The following is a 16,879-nucleotide window of genomic DNA, read 5'->3' as shown; positions in this document are numbered from 1 at the left end:
GGTAACAACTGACTTACCTTTAAGACCACTTTCTGCGGTCTTCAAAAGTCCCTGAAGTTTGCTGAGAGTAAATTCCTCCTTGTTCATGCGGTATGTAATTTGAAATTTGTCATAGCAAGAAGGTAAGGAGTGCAAAATGATGTCAATTGCCAACTCCTCAGGAAAGTTAACATCCAGTTTCAGCAAACGGTCCACATATCTTTGCATCTTTTGCATGTGGCCCGTGATGGGTTCACCATCCTTCATTCGGGTTGTGATCATGGAGGAGATTATTTCATACCGCTCTTGATGAGCACTTTGATGGTACCTTTCCGTCAAATCCTGGTACATCTCAAAAGGGTAATAGTCCTCATAGGACTTTTGGAGCTCGGCTGACATTGTGGCTATCATGATGCCTGCCACTTTAGTGGCATCTCTCTCATGTGTCCTAAATTCAGCGATCTCCTCAAGAGTAGCAGTAGACTCATTAATTTCCTTAAGCTCCTTATTGAGGACATATTCCTTGTCCTCGCAACGAGTGACCATCCTGATGTTACGGATCCAATCCATAATGTTTGTGCCATCGAAGATGACTGTCCCACAAAGGTTCATGAGAGAGAAGGAGCCTGTAGGGTTAGAGCCCGAAACATTGTTGTTGGAAGACATCTGAAAAGAAGAAAACAAGTTTAGATTATATATATATATATATATATATATATATATATATATATATATATAGTCCTTAATAAGACACCCAAATGTAATATTAAAGCTGGGACCCAACATAATATATTATAACTTAGAAGAGGGATGTCATAATCTAAGCCATAACATATTTGAAGGTAGGTGAATGACGATTCACCAATTTCCACCATGAAAACGAAATAAATAATTAGGTTTTAATTGGTTTTGAAATTCCTAGGTTCTTTTGAGATTCACTGAACTTTTCAATTGCATGTTTCAATCTCGAATGTGCCCTTCAATTTTTATGACTGGGATGCCGAGGATCACAAACAAGGTGTGAATACCCATGCAAATTCACTTGGTACCCTTAATATTATCACCTAATCAATGTGCCAGTTACCCACATGTGCTCTACCAATCTATGATAAACATTAAGTCACCATTTGTTATCCTTACTAGCCCAAGTTAGTGTGCCGGTTACCCACAAACGCTCCACCAACGACTTGGTAAGGTACAAAGTGTGAATTTCATGGGTTAGCACCATATTCAATTTTTCCTAAAGTAACTAAGATCGGGAATTATAAAACATCTAGTTACTTTATAATAATCATCATACTTTTAATGAGAATTAAAGTCATTATCCTCCCCATTCGGCTAACGACCCTCCACCGATCAAGGAAGCGGTGGGTGAGAGTGGACACCCATTAAGCTGCAATTTTATAGGCAACAACCTTATACCCCCCCTTATAGACCGGCTTCGTAAATGAGGCCTACTAACAGTAAAACGACTTGATCTTATATATATATATATATATATATAATAATAATAATAATAATAATAATAATAATAATAATAATAATAATAATAATAATAATAATAATAATAATAATAATAATAATAATAATAATTAACCATTAATGTTATAATAATATAAGGGTTGAATTTTAACTTTTAAAACTCTAAGGGTTTGGAATTAAAGTATTCTTAAATGCGCAACTTTACAAATTCCAAAACTTGAGGGTACGTTTTGAAACTATTCAAAACTCTTCATTTCATAACTTATGAGTTAATAGTTCATAAAAGTGAAGACTCTTCATTTTTATGTAACTTATGTGTTTTAAATGGACATTAAAAGAAAGTGACTTTTGGTTATCCATAGCTTGAGGACAAGTTATGGATCCCATTAAACACATAATAGATGAATAATTAATCATTAAACAATTTAACAAGGAATTCCTATGATCCAACAATAACTCATAAGAACATGAACATGCATATCAAAACTTCAAGAATCATATGAACACATATAAACATGGAATTTTGATATTAGCCATTTTAAATGGATTTGCATAACTATTACACCATCTAAAACAAGTTTTAAAACACCAAAACAGTTTAGGGTAATCTTTCTAGTCCATTTCCAGCAACAAAAGTCGAAAAACCAGTCAGAGCCTCCTACTTGTCGAGTATAAGAACCTACTCGACGAGTAGGATGAATTTGGTCTTGGAATTGTCGAGTCCCCCCATGGAATCAGCGAGTCCACTGTCTAGACAGCAAGTTTTTCAACTTTTTCAACAAGTTTGCATCAAATATCAAGAAAACAAGTCTAGGCTTTGATACCACTGATGGGTTTTGAGCATTCTAACACTCCTATGGTGTACATGCAACCCTAGAAACCTTAGATCTATGTTTTACTATGATACATGCAAATTTGATTTTCCAAGGTTCATAACCTATCTAGCATACATGAGGAACTTTTAAACATAAAAGTCAGTAAGAGATACATACCTTTTGTTGCTGGAATTCCTTTGAGATCCTAGTGAGCCTAGCACCCCAAATGTGACGCCTCAAATGCTTCACACAACACCAAATACACTTGGAATAACTTATAGAGAAATGCAACATACTTAGAAATCGGCTATGCCCTCTTGTTCTTCACTAGTGGCCGATTTTGGTAGCTAACACATCCATTTTTATAGTGTGTCACAAGTAGGGTTACACCATGTAAACCCTAAATGACATGACTTTTCATTTCTTGGATCCATGGGTTCAAAACTACCATGGAGTATCCATGGAGCATCTCATGGGTTTTAGCCCAACTCAATACACCATGGACTACAAGCCCACTATTAAAGAAATGGATGATTACACAATTAGCCCATGTATTTAATTAGTCTTCTTTTGATCACATAATTAATTATAAATTAATTCTTGATCAATACTAATTAAATAATATTATTAATATATCATAACATATAATATATTAATAAACCATAAGTGTCCTTTCTCTCATTTTAGTCTACCCAAGTGCAAGATGCCGTGCAACCCAAATGGACCATGCCAAACCGGGTCAAGTACATACTAGAAATAGTTATGGACTCAGACACCTTATCCAATACTTTCTGCCTTAGAGACTCATTTTGAACTGAGAGTGGAAACTCTAAGTCCAAAAATCGGATTTGAACCATAAATATCTATACTCAGGACCAACATTACTTCCAAATCAAGCTCCACTAGATCTGAGCATTCTTGAGGAAAGTTACAAACTTTATACCTCTAGAGAGTCTCAAATGATTATGCTATTCCAGATCTATGAGCTTAAGCTTCCTAAGTCCTTCCTAGTTAACTTCTTCTTTCCTCTTCCAAGCTTAAAACACCAAGATCGCCCCTCAAGATCAAGATCACACAAGAATGAAGGAATAAGACGTTCTAGGGTTTTTCTGAGGTTGGGGTTGCTGATAAAGAGGATCGGGTTTGAGCCATAATTTTCCTTATATAGCGATCATCCCCCAAATTAGGGTTTAGGATCTTTGAGAGTATGTTGGGCGTACTTCTCGTACACTGGGCGTACTCCTCCTACACCCGTGATCATTTAACCTTCTATGTTGGGCGTACCCCATCTTACGCTGGGCGTACTCGCCCAGTTGCCAACTTTTTCATGCTTGGTCGTTTCTTGCCACTTCCTTCCAACCCAAGGGCCAAAAGTGACATAATTCAAATCCGAGGGATGAATATGAAGCCACTTGAAAAATGGGATGTTACATTTTGGTATCTGTTGGTTATTTTTTTCCTTGATTGTTGTTTGTGATAATTTGTTCTTATGGCTGGTCCTTCTGAGCCTCCAAGTGGAAGTGGAAAGGATGATCAATTTAATTTTGATGATACTCTCTTTGTCCACCCCTCTGATAATGCTGTTATAACTATTGTTACAATAAAGTTAACTGGTGATGAGAATTTTAGATTATGGACGAGTTCTATGTCTAGAGCTCTTAGGGATAGGAATAAACTCGGATTTGTTGATGGAAATTTTAAGAAAGCTGATGTTGATGAAGCTAAAAAAACTAAATGGGATAGGGCTAAAGTTGTTGTCTGTTCTTGGCTTTTGTCATCTATTTCTAATTCCGTTTATCAGAGTCAAGCTTATTCTGATGTAGCTGAGGACATATGGAAGAGTCTTTTTGCAACTTATAACAAGTGTCATGGGTCTGTTGTTTTTAATATTCATTAACAGATCAATACACTTAAACAAAATGGAATTTCACTTTCAGACTACTTTAATAAGCTTAACTCTCTTTGGAAGGAGTTTGGTGGTCTTACTAGTCTTACTGAGTGTACATGTGAAGCTGCTATTAAACTCAAAGACCATTCTAATCTCATGAAACTTATGCAGTTTCTCAGTGGTCTTGATGATTCATATAGTCAAGTCAAGAGTCATATTTTACTTATGGAACCTTTACCTAATGTCAAAACTAAGTTTCTATATTGTTTAGAGAAGGGTCTCTTCAAAGGAATGGTTCTTTTTCTTCTCTTCAATCATCTAAGTCTCAGTCTACTACTTTTAATAGTAGGTTTAATAATATGTTTAACTCCAATAGTTCTAATAAAAATAAAAATCAAGTTGTTTAGTTTAAGAATTGTGGTATTAGAGGTCATTCAATTGAAAAACGTTACAAGATAATAGGATATCCAAAAGATTTCAAGCAAAGAAGTGAGTCAAATAATCAAAAAAAAATTCTCTGGTAACTCTGTTACCACTTCTTCTGGGAGTTCTAATACTCCTATCTTAACTGATTCTATTGGAGATTATGAGTTTCATCATCTTACTAAGGAATAGTACATCAAGTTTTTACAACTTATAAATGATAAACAAGCTAATGAGAAGCATCTGCTAGTGCTAATATGGCAGGTACTTGCTTATTTCAAGCTCTTAATTCTTCTGTTAATTGTCAAAAGTGGATTGTTGATTCAGGAGCCAATCAACATATGATTCCTTCTGAATCTCTTCTTCATGACAATGTGGACGTGTCTAAATTGAATCTTCTGGTTAGTCATCGTAATGGTACTTTAGATAAAATTGAGAAGATTGGTAATATGAACATATCTAGTTCCTTAACTATGTTTGATGTTTTTGCTGTTCCAGACTTTAATGTAAACTTGTTATATGTTCATAAATTCTGTAAAGACAGTAATTGTGAGGTCATTTTTAATGAACATAGTTGTAAAATTCAGGGTTTACAATCAAAGGAGATGGTAGGGAATGGTAGAGAATCTGGAGGTCTTTAATACAGAAATAGTGTGCCTTCAGGTAATTCTTTCAGGATTAATAATTCCTCATCCATTTGTTGTGTTTCTAAACTTACATGGCATAACAAACTTGGCCATCCTTCTGATCAAGCTTTAGTTTCTTTAATGCATAAACTCAATTTTGAAAATGATACTCTTCTTCCTTATGATGTGTGTCATAAAGCTAAACAAACCAGAGAGTCATTTCCTGTTAGTCAACATGTCACCTCATGTCTTGGTGAATTAATTCATCTATAGAGTGACCACTATAGAAGGATTTGGATATTTCTTGACCATTGTGGATGAATATACTAGAGCTACTTAGGTTTATTTGTTGAGGTCAATGGATGAAGTTTTTTATTGTCTTCTTGTGTTTTTTAATATTCTTTTAAATCATTTTGAAGTTGAAATTAAAACAGTTAGGCCAGATAATGGAACTGAGTTCTTAAATAATAAGATGAAACAATTATTTGAGTCTAAAGGAATTATGCATCAAACTTCATGTGTTTATACTCCACAACAAAATGGAGTTGTGGAAAGAAAGCACAGACATAATTTAAATGTTGTCATATCTTTAATCTTTCAATTTCGTTTATCTCGTAAGTATTGGGGAGAAGCTGCTTTAACTTTTGTTTTCTTAATCAATAGAACACCTACTTCTATTCTGAAAGGTGCCTCTCCTTATGAACTTGTTTATAAATCTTCTCCTACCTTTGATAAACTTAGAGTTTTTGGATGCTTTTGTTTTGCAACAAAATTGAATAATTTGGATAAATTTTCTGAAAGTGGCCAGTCTATTAGGGCTACTAGATATGGTCGTATTGTACATATGCCTGCTAAATTTAGTGACTATGTTGTGGAAGGAAAACATAAGTATGGAATTGAATGATCAGTTAACTATTCTTCTCTTAATAATGAAAATCTTTGTTTGTTTCAAATCTTAATAAAATTATTGAACCGAAATCTTATAGTGAGGCTGCTTTATATCCAAATTGGATAAAAGCAATGAATGAGGAAATGGAGGCTCTTTATAGAAATAACACTTGGGAAATTACTGATCTTCTTATAGGAAGAAAAGCCATAAGGTATCGATGGATATATAAAATTAAACGTAAATCTAATGGTGAGATAGAGAGGTTTAAATCTAGAATTGTAGCTAAAGGATATAGTCAACGAGATGGTATTGACTATGAGGATACTTTCTCTCTTGTTGCTAAAATGGTCTCTATAAGAATAGTTTTATCTTTAGCTTTTCATCATTCTTGGCCTTTATATCAACTTGACATAAACAATTCTTTTTTTTATTTGGTGATTTATCTGAAGATTTTTATATGGCTCTTCCTGAAGGATATCACTCTAAAGGTGATGTCAGAGTTTGTAGACTAATAAAGTCACTTTATGGTCTTAAACATGCTCCTAAGAAGTGGAATGAAAAATTATATCTTTCTCTTTCAAGTTTTGGATTTAAACAAAGTATAAATAATTATTCCTTATTTGTGAGAAATCATGAAATACAGTTGTAATTCTACTGGTATATGTTGATGATATTATTGTCACAGGAAATAGTGATGTTGAATTGGAAAATGTTAAAAAAATTTAAAGTCATAATTCTTTATTAAAGATCTAGGAGAATTAAAATATTTTTTGGGAATTGAGGTTATTAAAACTGATAATGGAATTTGTTTAAATCAAAGAAAATATTGTTTAGAACTGTTACATGAATTTGGAATGCTTGCTTCTAAACCTGTTAAAACTTCTCTTGAAGCAAATATGGTTTTTAAAAGAGAATCTGACTTGGATAATTCTGATTATGTAGTAAATATTACTGAATTTCAGAAATTAATTGGAAAATTAATTTACTTAACCATGACCCGTCCAGATATTTCATATGTTGTTCAAATTTAAAGTCAATATATGCATAAGCCATATAAGTCACATTGAAAAGTTGCATTCGGACTTTTAAGATATCTTAAAGATTGTCCAGGTAAGGGTATTCATATAATAAAGAATAGTTCTCTAAATCTTGTTGCTTTTGTGGATGCTGATTGGGCTAAATGTTTATTTAGTCGTAGTTCAGTTACTGGTTTTCTTGTATACTTTGGATGTAATGACCCAAATTTCACGTCCAAAAATTTTCTTTTCAAATCCATACTTTAGAAAAAAATTGTAGTTTAAAACACTGTCTGTTCAAACCATTTTATAAAGTACATCGTGTCTGAAAAACTGAAATATGAAAACAGTCAACTATCAGAGTACAAAATCCCAGAATGACCCATGGTGCGGAAACAATGTGCGTGTATGATGTGCCGCTACCGCGCCAGCTCCTTCCCCCTTGAAGAAGAGGTACCTGAAAACAAAACTGTATACCATAAGCACGAAGCTTAGTGAGTCCCCCACTGTACTGCATACCATATAACCACATAACATACATATATTGTCAGGCATATCTGGGTGCCCGACCTACCCCTTCGGTCCTCTCGACCGGATACTGACTAGTATATCTAGGTGCTGGCCTCCCCTTCGGTCCTCTCGACCGGATACTGGGGACTATTTCACCTCCTACTACTACCACATAACACATATCACATAATCTATCTAGCATGGCTGGGCATGACTGCCCCTTCGACCCTATCCAAGGTATTATCCTAGCTAGCATACCAAAAAATTGATACTAGGGTAATAAAACAAACAAAATACATACCTTGTTGTTGTTGCTTGACTCCATGAAGCTTGAGTGCCTAGTGCCCCAATTGTGACATCTCAAATGGTTCACACAACACCATGAACACTTGGAATAACCTTGAGAATAAGGATACTTTGGTTCTCTCTAGTGAAATCAGCCTTGCCCTTTTTGTGTACACACACTAGTCCCATTTTACCAACCAAGGACATCTTTATATAGTGTGGAGATTAGGGTTAAACCCTAATACCCATGACCTTTCATTTCATATGATCCATGGGTTAAACACTCCATGGACTATCCATGAAAGCTTAGCCCAACCTAAATGAACTTGGCCCGTCACACACATATATCTAAGAGTCCATATTTAATTAGTTCCTTTTGATCGCTTAATTAATTACAAATTAATTCTTGATCAATACTAATTAAATAATATGATTATATATTAATATATTAGAACTTATAATATATTAATATAAATCACTATTATCCTTTTTCCTCATCTAGTCAATCCAATTGTCCCGATGCCATACAACCCAAATGGACCATGGCGGGTCGGGTCAAGTCTTACCAATTATAGTTCTGGACTTAGACATTAATCCAACAGTCTCCCACTTGGATAAGTCTAAAACTATTGTTGCTAGTATGACTTCATAACCCGACTAGCAATTGTAGCTCTCAAAAGCTTCTGTCGAACTCTGACCTTGTCGATGAACTCTGACCTTTGTCAATGACTTGTCCATTAGATAAGGGATCATATATTCCTCCATTCTAGATATCATATGGACTGAGACATGGATTATAAATCATTCTCTCTATCCATTTGTTTTTTCCTGATTTCCGATTTATGATGACTGACTGATTGAACAAATCAAATCAGTCCTGGCTTGGCCAAGCACTCACATGTATCATCACTAAATCATCGAGGGGCGCAAATATATCGCTTTTATCCCGAAGGTAAAAGGAATGGATAAAGTTCGACTCATATGGCTTGTTCTACTACTTGTTGAATCATACACAAAGGCACGTTTTATAACACCGAGTTACCAATGCGTTTTCGTGTGATCAATGTATAACCAACTCATAGCAACAACTCATATCTCTAGGTTTGAAGAATATAAGATATGAGATCACTCATGATAAAATCCATGAAGTGATTCCAATGAGTATGGGTTGAATCCAATACTCAGAACTTATGATCACTCATGAATGTTGTAGCACCTCTTGGCTATGTTCACTACCTTGGACATCTACAAACCCGATTCATGACAGGCTTGCCTTAATACCTACTTCCAACGTATTATCGACTGTGGAAGGTTTGAATAACTTAGTCATTTGGAGAGAACAACCTAGCTATTCTGGAAGTCAAAACATGCAAAGTGAAATACAAGAATAATCGAATCCAATATGGTCTCAGAACTTATGAATATAAATAAAACAACTTTTATTTATCACCATATTGATTACACATTATTCATTGTATACTGTTTCAACTATCAACTTTATTCTTGAATTAAAAAACCTAGTTGTCCCATGCTCTAAGCATGTACACTATGTTTTTCTAAACAATAGCTTTTCCATACACCAAGTATGCACTCTATGTTTGTCTATGATCCTTACTTTGTGAAATAAACCAATTGACCATAATTCAATGATTCTAATTTCACACTCCCAAATGCTTATCGTAAATGTAAGAATTCCAAATTCTTATCATTTATCGAAATCTGTTAGATTTTAAGCTTAAATGCACTACCCTCTTATAATGAATGTGTCCAAAGTCACAAAGACTTGTCAACAACCATTACAAGGTATTCTAATGAATACCTACTCCATGGACACAAAGTCTTATGTTCAAAGTATGCATTGCTTTGAACATGCTTCTTGCACTAAGTTTTTTCCTAATCTTACACAGATTTCTTCCATCTATGGAGACAACTCCATATTCCCATTTTGACTATCACTCCTGAACAAGGGTTGCCTCTTTTCAGAATATATCAATATGGTCCTTCCAGAATTAACACCATCCTTCCAACTGTCCCTGAGCAACCAATCTTTGGTAAACCTTAGATTATCCTCGACAATTGCTTAATCACTTTAGTGTTATCCAATTCTAGACCTTTTCCCTCCTTAATGCCCCACACATTTGGAAAATTTAGAAAGGATAAATATTATAGCACATGCAGTCGATCTTGTACCCAAAGAAAATGGGACACGATTCATGATGTCTCACGTAAAGACATGATTCTAGACAAGTCTTTTGCTACAATATTTTTTATTTGCCTTGTTCTTAAAGTTTGACTATGAAGAGGGATGTCGCAATCATAATCGAATTTTGAGAACGCAATATATAGAATTTTCTTAAGTTGAACCAAACCAACATAAAGTTCATATATATATATATATATATATATATATATATATATATATATATATATATATATATATATATATATATATATATATATATATATATTCTTGACTAAAGACGATTAAAATCTAAATCTAAGCCTTTTAGAATTGAAATGAATTATAATTTCCTCTCCCTTAATTATAGAAAAACAACTTTTTCAACCCCTGCAACCTCACGAATTGAAACTTCTGTTTTGTATAATTAACATTGCTAACTTTCAATACTTATCATAATTAGCATGCTCCCACTAACATGATGATTATTAGCATAACACTTATGCTCCCACTAGCTTTGATATGTACTCAGAAATCAGCTGGACTTATAGAAATCAATACTTTATTGACTTTCTTACCAAAGTTCAGACTTCTGATACGAGATGCTTTGATAAAAACTTTATCAAAATTATACACCTTTACTTAGATCATGCATGTGTGTCTAAACAATTTCAAAACTATGAAAAGGGATTCCATAATCATAGTCTCAATTGTTTAGACCTTTGTCATTTCTCACAAGTCCTTTTTAGTGTGCTGGTTAACCACACATGCTCCACTAAGGACTTTGAGAATGCAAATATCACAATTGCTATCTAGTTAAAATCTGCTTAGTGAAAGTGTTTCCTTACCATCATTTTCATGAATCGGAGAAAAACCTTATCACCCTTAGATTTTATGGTATATGTGTTCCTTTCCATGTGAATTTTTGTCAAAACCATAATCACAAGACAAGATTAGTGACAATTCCAAATTCATATGGACTGAACTTGTGCAATCTTAAATTCTTGCCACCTGACAGCACAAGGGCTTGCCATTGCTTCCAAGTTGTTATACAAAGCCAACTATAACTGGGATGGGCACAGATATGTCAACACGATAGGTTATAAACCTCAAGTCGTGTGCTAGTGAAGAACTTTAGTTTTTATTCTTGATTAGTTTTTAAGACTTTCAAGACCTTTAAGACTCCCACTGTCCTCTTGACATATAAGACTCTCTTGTCAAACATCCAAGAGATAATGTGGATTCTTTATCAAGACTAACACTTCTCACAATTGGCCTAAGTTGGTCTATGTTTTATCCAGAATATCACAACTTACCAATTTAAAATGTACAAGAGTAGGATACTTTTACTCTTACACTTGACTAGTGTTAAGAAACCTTCCTTTAAGATATGTCACTCAAGTTACAATCTTGGAGTATGACTCTAAGAATTGTTTTTTGGAATGAGGTATGAATCATCTTCTTGATTTGACCACTTCAACAATTCATAGCTCCTCTTCTTAGCTATCAGAATTCACTTAGAGGATGAATTGTGATAAGGTCTCGTAATCATTAAGATGATCGTATAACATGATACTAAAGTACTCTCCCATCTTTTCGGATTTGAGAAACTTTTATCCTTCTGCCTAATTTGATTCTTCTCATTCGTTCTGCCATACATCAAAACTTTTTTAATGTTTCAGAATTATACTTGAACTTGTAAGTATAACCATATTTACTAAACTTTAGTAAATCTTGACGAATCGTCTTAACGATTATTTGTGGCGGGCTTGATCAGTGCACAACAATGTGTACTAGATTCCTTAGTCCTTTACTTGACTCACACATCCATGTGAACAAGTAATTAGTCTTAATTTTCCAATACTCTAAAGTTCTCATTCATCATACTATACAACTTGCATGAGTCCAAGTTTCAGTCCATTTTAAACTTGGGTGATGAGAAGCTTTCCTTATTTGGTAAATTTAGACACTACCACAAATGATAGAATCAAAACCATTTTCCTATATTACTAGCAATGGAATCATATAAGCAACAATTTTTCACAAATGCCATTGTAAGGATACTTAAAATAAATAAAATCGAAAATTTCCTTTATTTTAAAAACTTTGCAGAAAAACTCATCCTTACAATCCATATGGAAACCTTGTTGTTATCTATTCCTAAGCAATGTGTCATAACTCCTATGTAACAACTCAAAATTTTGATGCGATCGGAATCCATCTTCGCGATTAGAATCAACATATACTTCCTTTAAGCTTTCTCTCTTTTCTTTGATTCTTATAACATCACCATGTGACTCAGTCACATTATGTCATAAGAATCTCCAGATAGGAGCTTAACAGAGTTAGACAATGGTCTCTACCTGAAGTAGAGTCAAACTTATTGATTTTAACATCCTTAGGTAACTTTGGCAGCTTCGCAATCAATACCCCTTCCTCTGGCAATTTAACATATGGACCCTTTGGTAATGGTACATGGGACTCTCACAGACTTAGCTTTTCTATTTACCATTTGGTCAACCAAGTTGACTATGGCCGATCCCTTTCCATTGGGAAGAGAATGCTTTTTCTGGATTTCCAGTGTCACCATTGTCAATGTCCATAAAGTTTTGGAAAGTCGATCTTCTAGTCAAATTTGCTTTACTAGCCTTCCAAATCATTGCTGATTCAGCAGCACCAAGCAAATAGATAAGATCATTAAGGGTCTTGTCATAGTCTGTTTCATAGAAGTCGCAAAGGAACTCACTATGTGACTTAGAAAGTGATTGAACCACCAACTTTCTCAAGACTTTGACACCCAACTCTCCCGGCTTGTCAATATGTGACTTCATTTCCAAGATGTGATCACACCTAGGCCTTGCCTTGCCAATAGGGCTTGAGTGACCTTGAACTTGTGGGTTACGGTAGAATAATTGGAGGAGGTGGAGGAAGTGAAGTTCCAAGAGATTTGGGAGGATCATAGATGTCTGAACCAGACATCTTTTTAGGAGATATTTAAGATAGTTGATCTAAAGTCCTTAATATAACACCCAATATGACATATTAAGGCTGGGACCCAACAAACTATTTTATAACTTAGAAGAGGGATGCCTTAATCCAAGCTATAAAATATTTGAAGGTAGGTGAATGAGTATTCACCAATTTCCACCAAGATAAACAAAATGTATTATTAGGTTTTAATTGGTTTTGAAACTCCTAGATTCTTTTGAGATTCATTGAACTTTTCAATGGCATGTTTCAATCTCGAGTGTCTCTTCAGGTTTTATGACTGGGATGCTGAGGATCACAAAACAAGGTGTGAATAACCATGCAAATATACTTGGTACCCTTAATATATTTACCCCTCAATCGATGTGTCGGTTAACCACACACGCTCCACCGATACTATGATAAACATTAAGTTACCCTTTGCCTACCTTGTTAAATCAAGCTAGTGTGTCGGTTAACCACATACGTTCCACTAACCGACTTAAGCAAAGTGCAAAGTGTAATTTCATGGGTTAGCACCAAATTCACATTTTCCTTAGTAAATAAGATTGGGTATTTAGTAAGAGTTTAGTTACTTAGTATTTGTCATTAATACTTTTAATGAAGGGAGAATTATTGTCCTTGTCCTACCTGTTTGGCTAATGACCCTCCACCAGTCAAGGAAGCGGTGGGTGAGAGAGGACACCCATTAAACTGCAATTTTATAGGCAGTAACCTTATACCCCCTTATAGACCGGCTTCGTGAATGAGGCATACTAATGGTAAGACGACTTTACTCTTATACATATATATAAATATTATTAACTTATAACATTATAAAGTATAAGAGTTGAATTTTAACTTTTAAAATTCTAAGGGCTTAACTTGGAATTAAAGTATTCATTAGGAAAATTTTTCAAATTCCAAAACTTGATGGCAAGTTTTGAAACGATCAAAGCTATTCAATTCCATAACTTATGTGTTTAAAGTATTTTTAATTAAAAAACTCTTCAAGTTCCATAACTTGAGGACAAGTTATGAAAGACTTTAAACAATTAAAAGAATATGACTTTTCCTTATTCATAACTTATGGAAGACTTTATGAGTTTTATGAAACTTAAATGTGACTTTTCATGTAACTTGAGGACAAGTTCCGAAAACACATTTTGGAATCAACTCTTAGATTAAAATGGATTGAAAACAACAATTTTATATAACTTTTCCTATTAATCTAAGCAACTCATAAGAACAAGATAATTCAATCGAACTTTTTCATGTAATTAACATAACACTTAAACTAATAAAAAAGATGAATCTATTGGTAATTATCTTTGAAATTGGATTAGCATGAACATTACCATATCAAAAACAAGTTTATAAGGTCAAAAACAGCTTAGGATAATGTTCCTAGTCCAATTCCAGGCAAAACAATCAAAGATATGCTGTCTGGGGGTCCACGTCATCGAGTGCATGAAGAAACTCGATGAGTTGGATGCTTTTTTGCCTTGGACTCATGGAGTCCCTTCATGGACTCAGCGAGTCTGCTGTGCAGACAACTCCAAACTTCGATTTTTCAGCCAACTTTGCAAGTATAACAAGAAAACAAGCCTAGTCTCTGATACAACTGTTGGGTTATGAGCATTCTAACACTCCAAAGTGTACATGCAACCCTAAATACCTTGGATCTATGTTTTCTCTATTATACATACAAATATGAATATCCAAGGTATTATCCTAGCTAGCATACCAAAACATTGATACTAGGGTAATAAAACATATATAATACATACCTTGTTGTTGTTGCTTGACTCCATGAAGCTTGAGTGCCTAGTGCCCTAAGTGTGACACCTCAAATGGTTCACACAACACCATGAACACTTCGAATAACCTTGAGAATAAGGATACTTTGGTTCTCTATAGTAAAATCGGCCTTGCCCTTTTTGTGTACACACACTAGTCCCATTTCACCAACCAATGACATCTTTATATAGTATGCAGATTAGGGTTAAACCCTAATACCCATGACCTTTCATTTCATATGATCCATGGGTTAAACACTCCATGGACTATCCATGAAAGCTTAGCCCTACCTAAATGAACTTGGCCCATGACACACATATATCTAAGAGTCCATATTTAATTAGTTCCTTTTGATCACTTAATTAATTACAAATTAATTCTTGATCAATACTAATTAAATAATATGATTATATATTAATATATTAAAACTTATAATATATTAATATAAATCACTAGAATCCTTTTTCCTCATCTTGTCAATCCAATTGCCCTAATGCCATGAAACCCAAATGGACCATGCCGGGTCGGGTCAAGTCTTACCAGTTATAGTTATGGACTTAGACATTAATCCAACATTTATAATGCAGGATTCTGGGTTGATGCGCGGATCTTGGGTTTCTTCATGGAGCTATTTACCCGAAGTATTTAATGTGTTGTTCATTCTCATTTGTGACCATTCGTTCATTTTGTAATCTGTATACAACTCTCTCTATTCTCACGTGTTAGGGTTTCCCAGTATTAGTGTTTCTCTATGTTAGGATTAGATAGACTTAAAGGTTATTCTTTTGTGAGATTGATCTTAAGGTTTATGTAATCGTCTGAGTGTGATTGTTAATGTAGAGAGGTTTCAGTTGTAAGTTGATGTATGATCGAACTGGTTTATAGTGAATAAATTGTTCAAGTTTGTTTGTTAGAACCACATCTTTAGGGCTGTTAAAATGTCTACCTAAGAAAAAAATAATAAACCTAAGGTTCCATTGACACCATCATAATATATACTAAAAAAACAATAAACCTAAGGTTCCATTGACACCATCATAATATATACTCCTTTGATAAAAGAGCTCAATTGTATGTATAAGTTAATATGTTATCATAGATTAGAAAAATTATTATAGGAAAAAGCAGTGTATATTGTGTTATAGCAAATTATATAAAGTTATCAATATATTAACATTTGTTTACTAATAACAACAACATACTCACTACATTACCAAAAATAGAAATATATTTCCATTTATTTACCAACAATGACAACATACTTACTCCGTTACAAAAAAAAAAATTGCAACATACATACTCTTTTATACGAAAACAACAATATACTTGCAATTTACCAAAAATAACTGTATACTTATATTTATCTATGAATAATAACAGCCATCTGATTTGAAATTGAATTTACTAGTTAAAATATATTGTGATGATTAGAATTTGTTATCACATTTGGTGTAGAAAATGAGTCAACAATTGAACATCTATCTACAAAGCTTGGGTTTTTCAATTACCATTGAGAAGTTGAAGGTCAAAACAAACCCCTGAACAACTAAACATTTATACTAATAACAAAAGTCGAACTAATATGTTGTGTTTTGGGCAAAACATACAATACTATGTGTGCAGGCAACCCTAATTGAATTGGATGTAATTAAACACGCAACTTGAACACAAAAGAAGAAACCCTAGGTTCTTTGTGTTATTATTAAATTCACACAATACGGTTTAAAATGCATACCTTAATTGGTATATTATAATAACAATCTAAAAACCTTGCTTGAAAAGCCTTTGGTAGCTAGCACCACAAGTGTCAAGCCTCTAATGGCTCACAAACAAACCTAACAACCAAGGATTACTATGGAGAGAGAGAAGAGAAATGGAAAATTAGGCTCTAAGCCTTTCTTGGAGTGCATGGGACAAAATCCAACACTATAGGGGTTTATATAGGTGATAAGGAAGGTTTAGGATAAGGCAGGTGTATCTTAGATAACCTTAATCCCTTTACATCCTCCCTAAGGCTTCC

This window comes from Lactuca sativa, chromosome 3 (assembly GCF_002870075.4).
Source record: "Lactuca sativa cultivar Salinas chromosome 3, Lsat_Salinas_v11, whole genome shotgun sequence".
Taxonomy (NCBI): domain Eukaryota; kingdom Viridiplantae; phylum Streptophyta; class Magnoliopsida; order Asterales; family Asteraceae; genus Lactuca; species Lactuca sativa.
The sequence above is the reverse complement of the archived record's forward strand: the minus strand, read 5'-3'. Positions refer to the sequence as shown.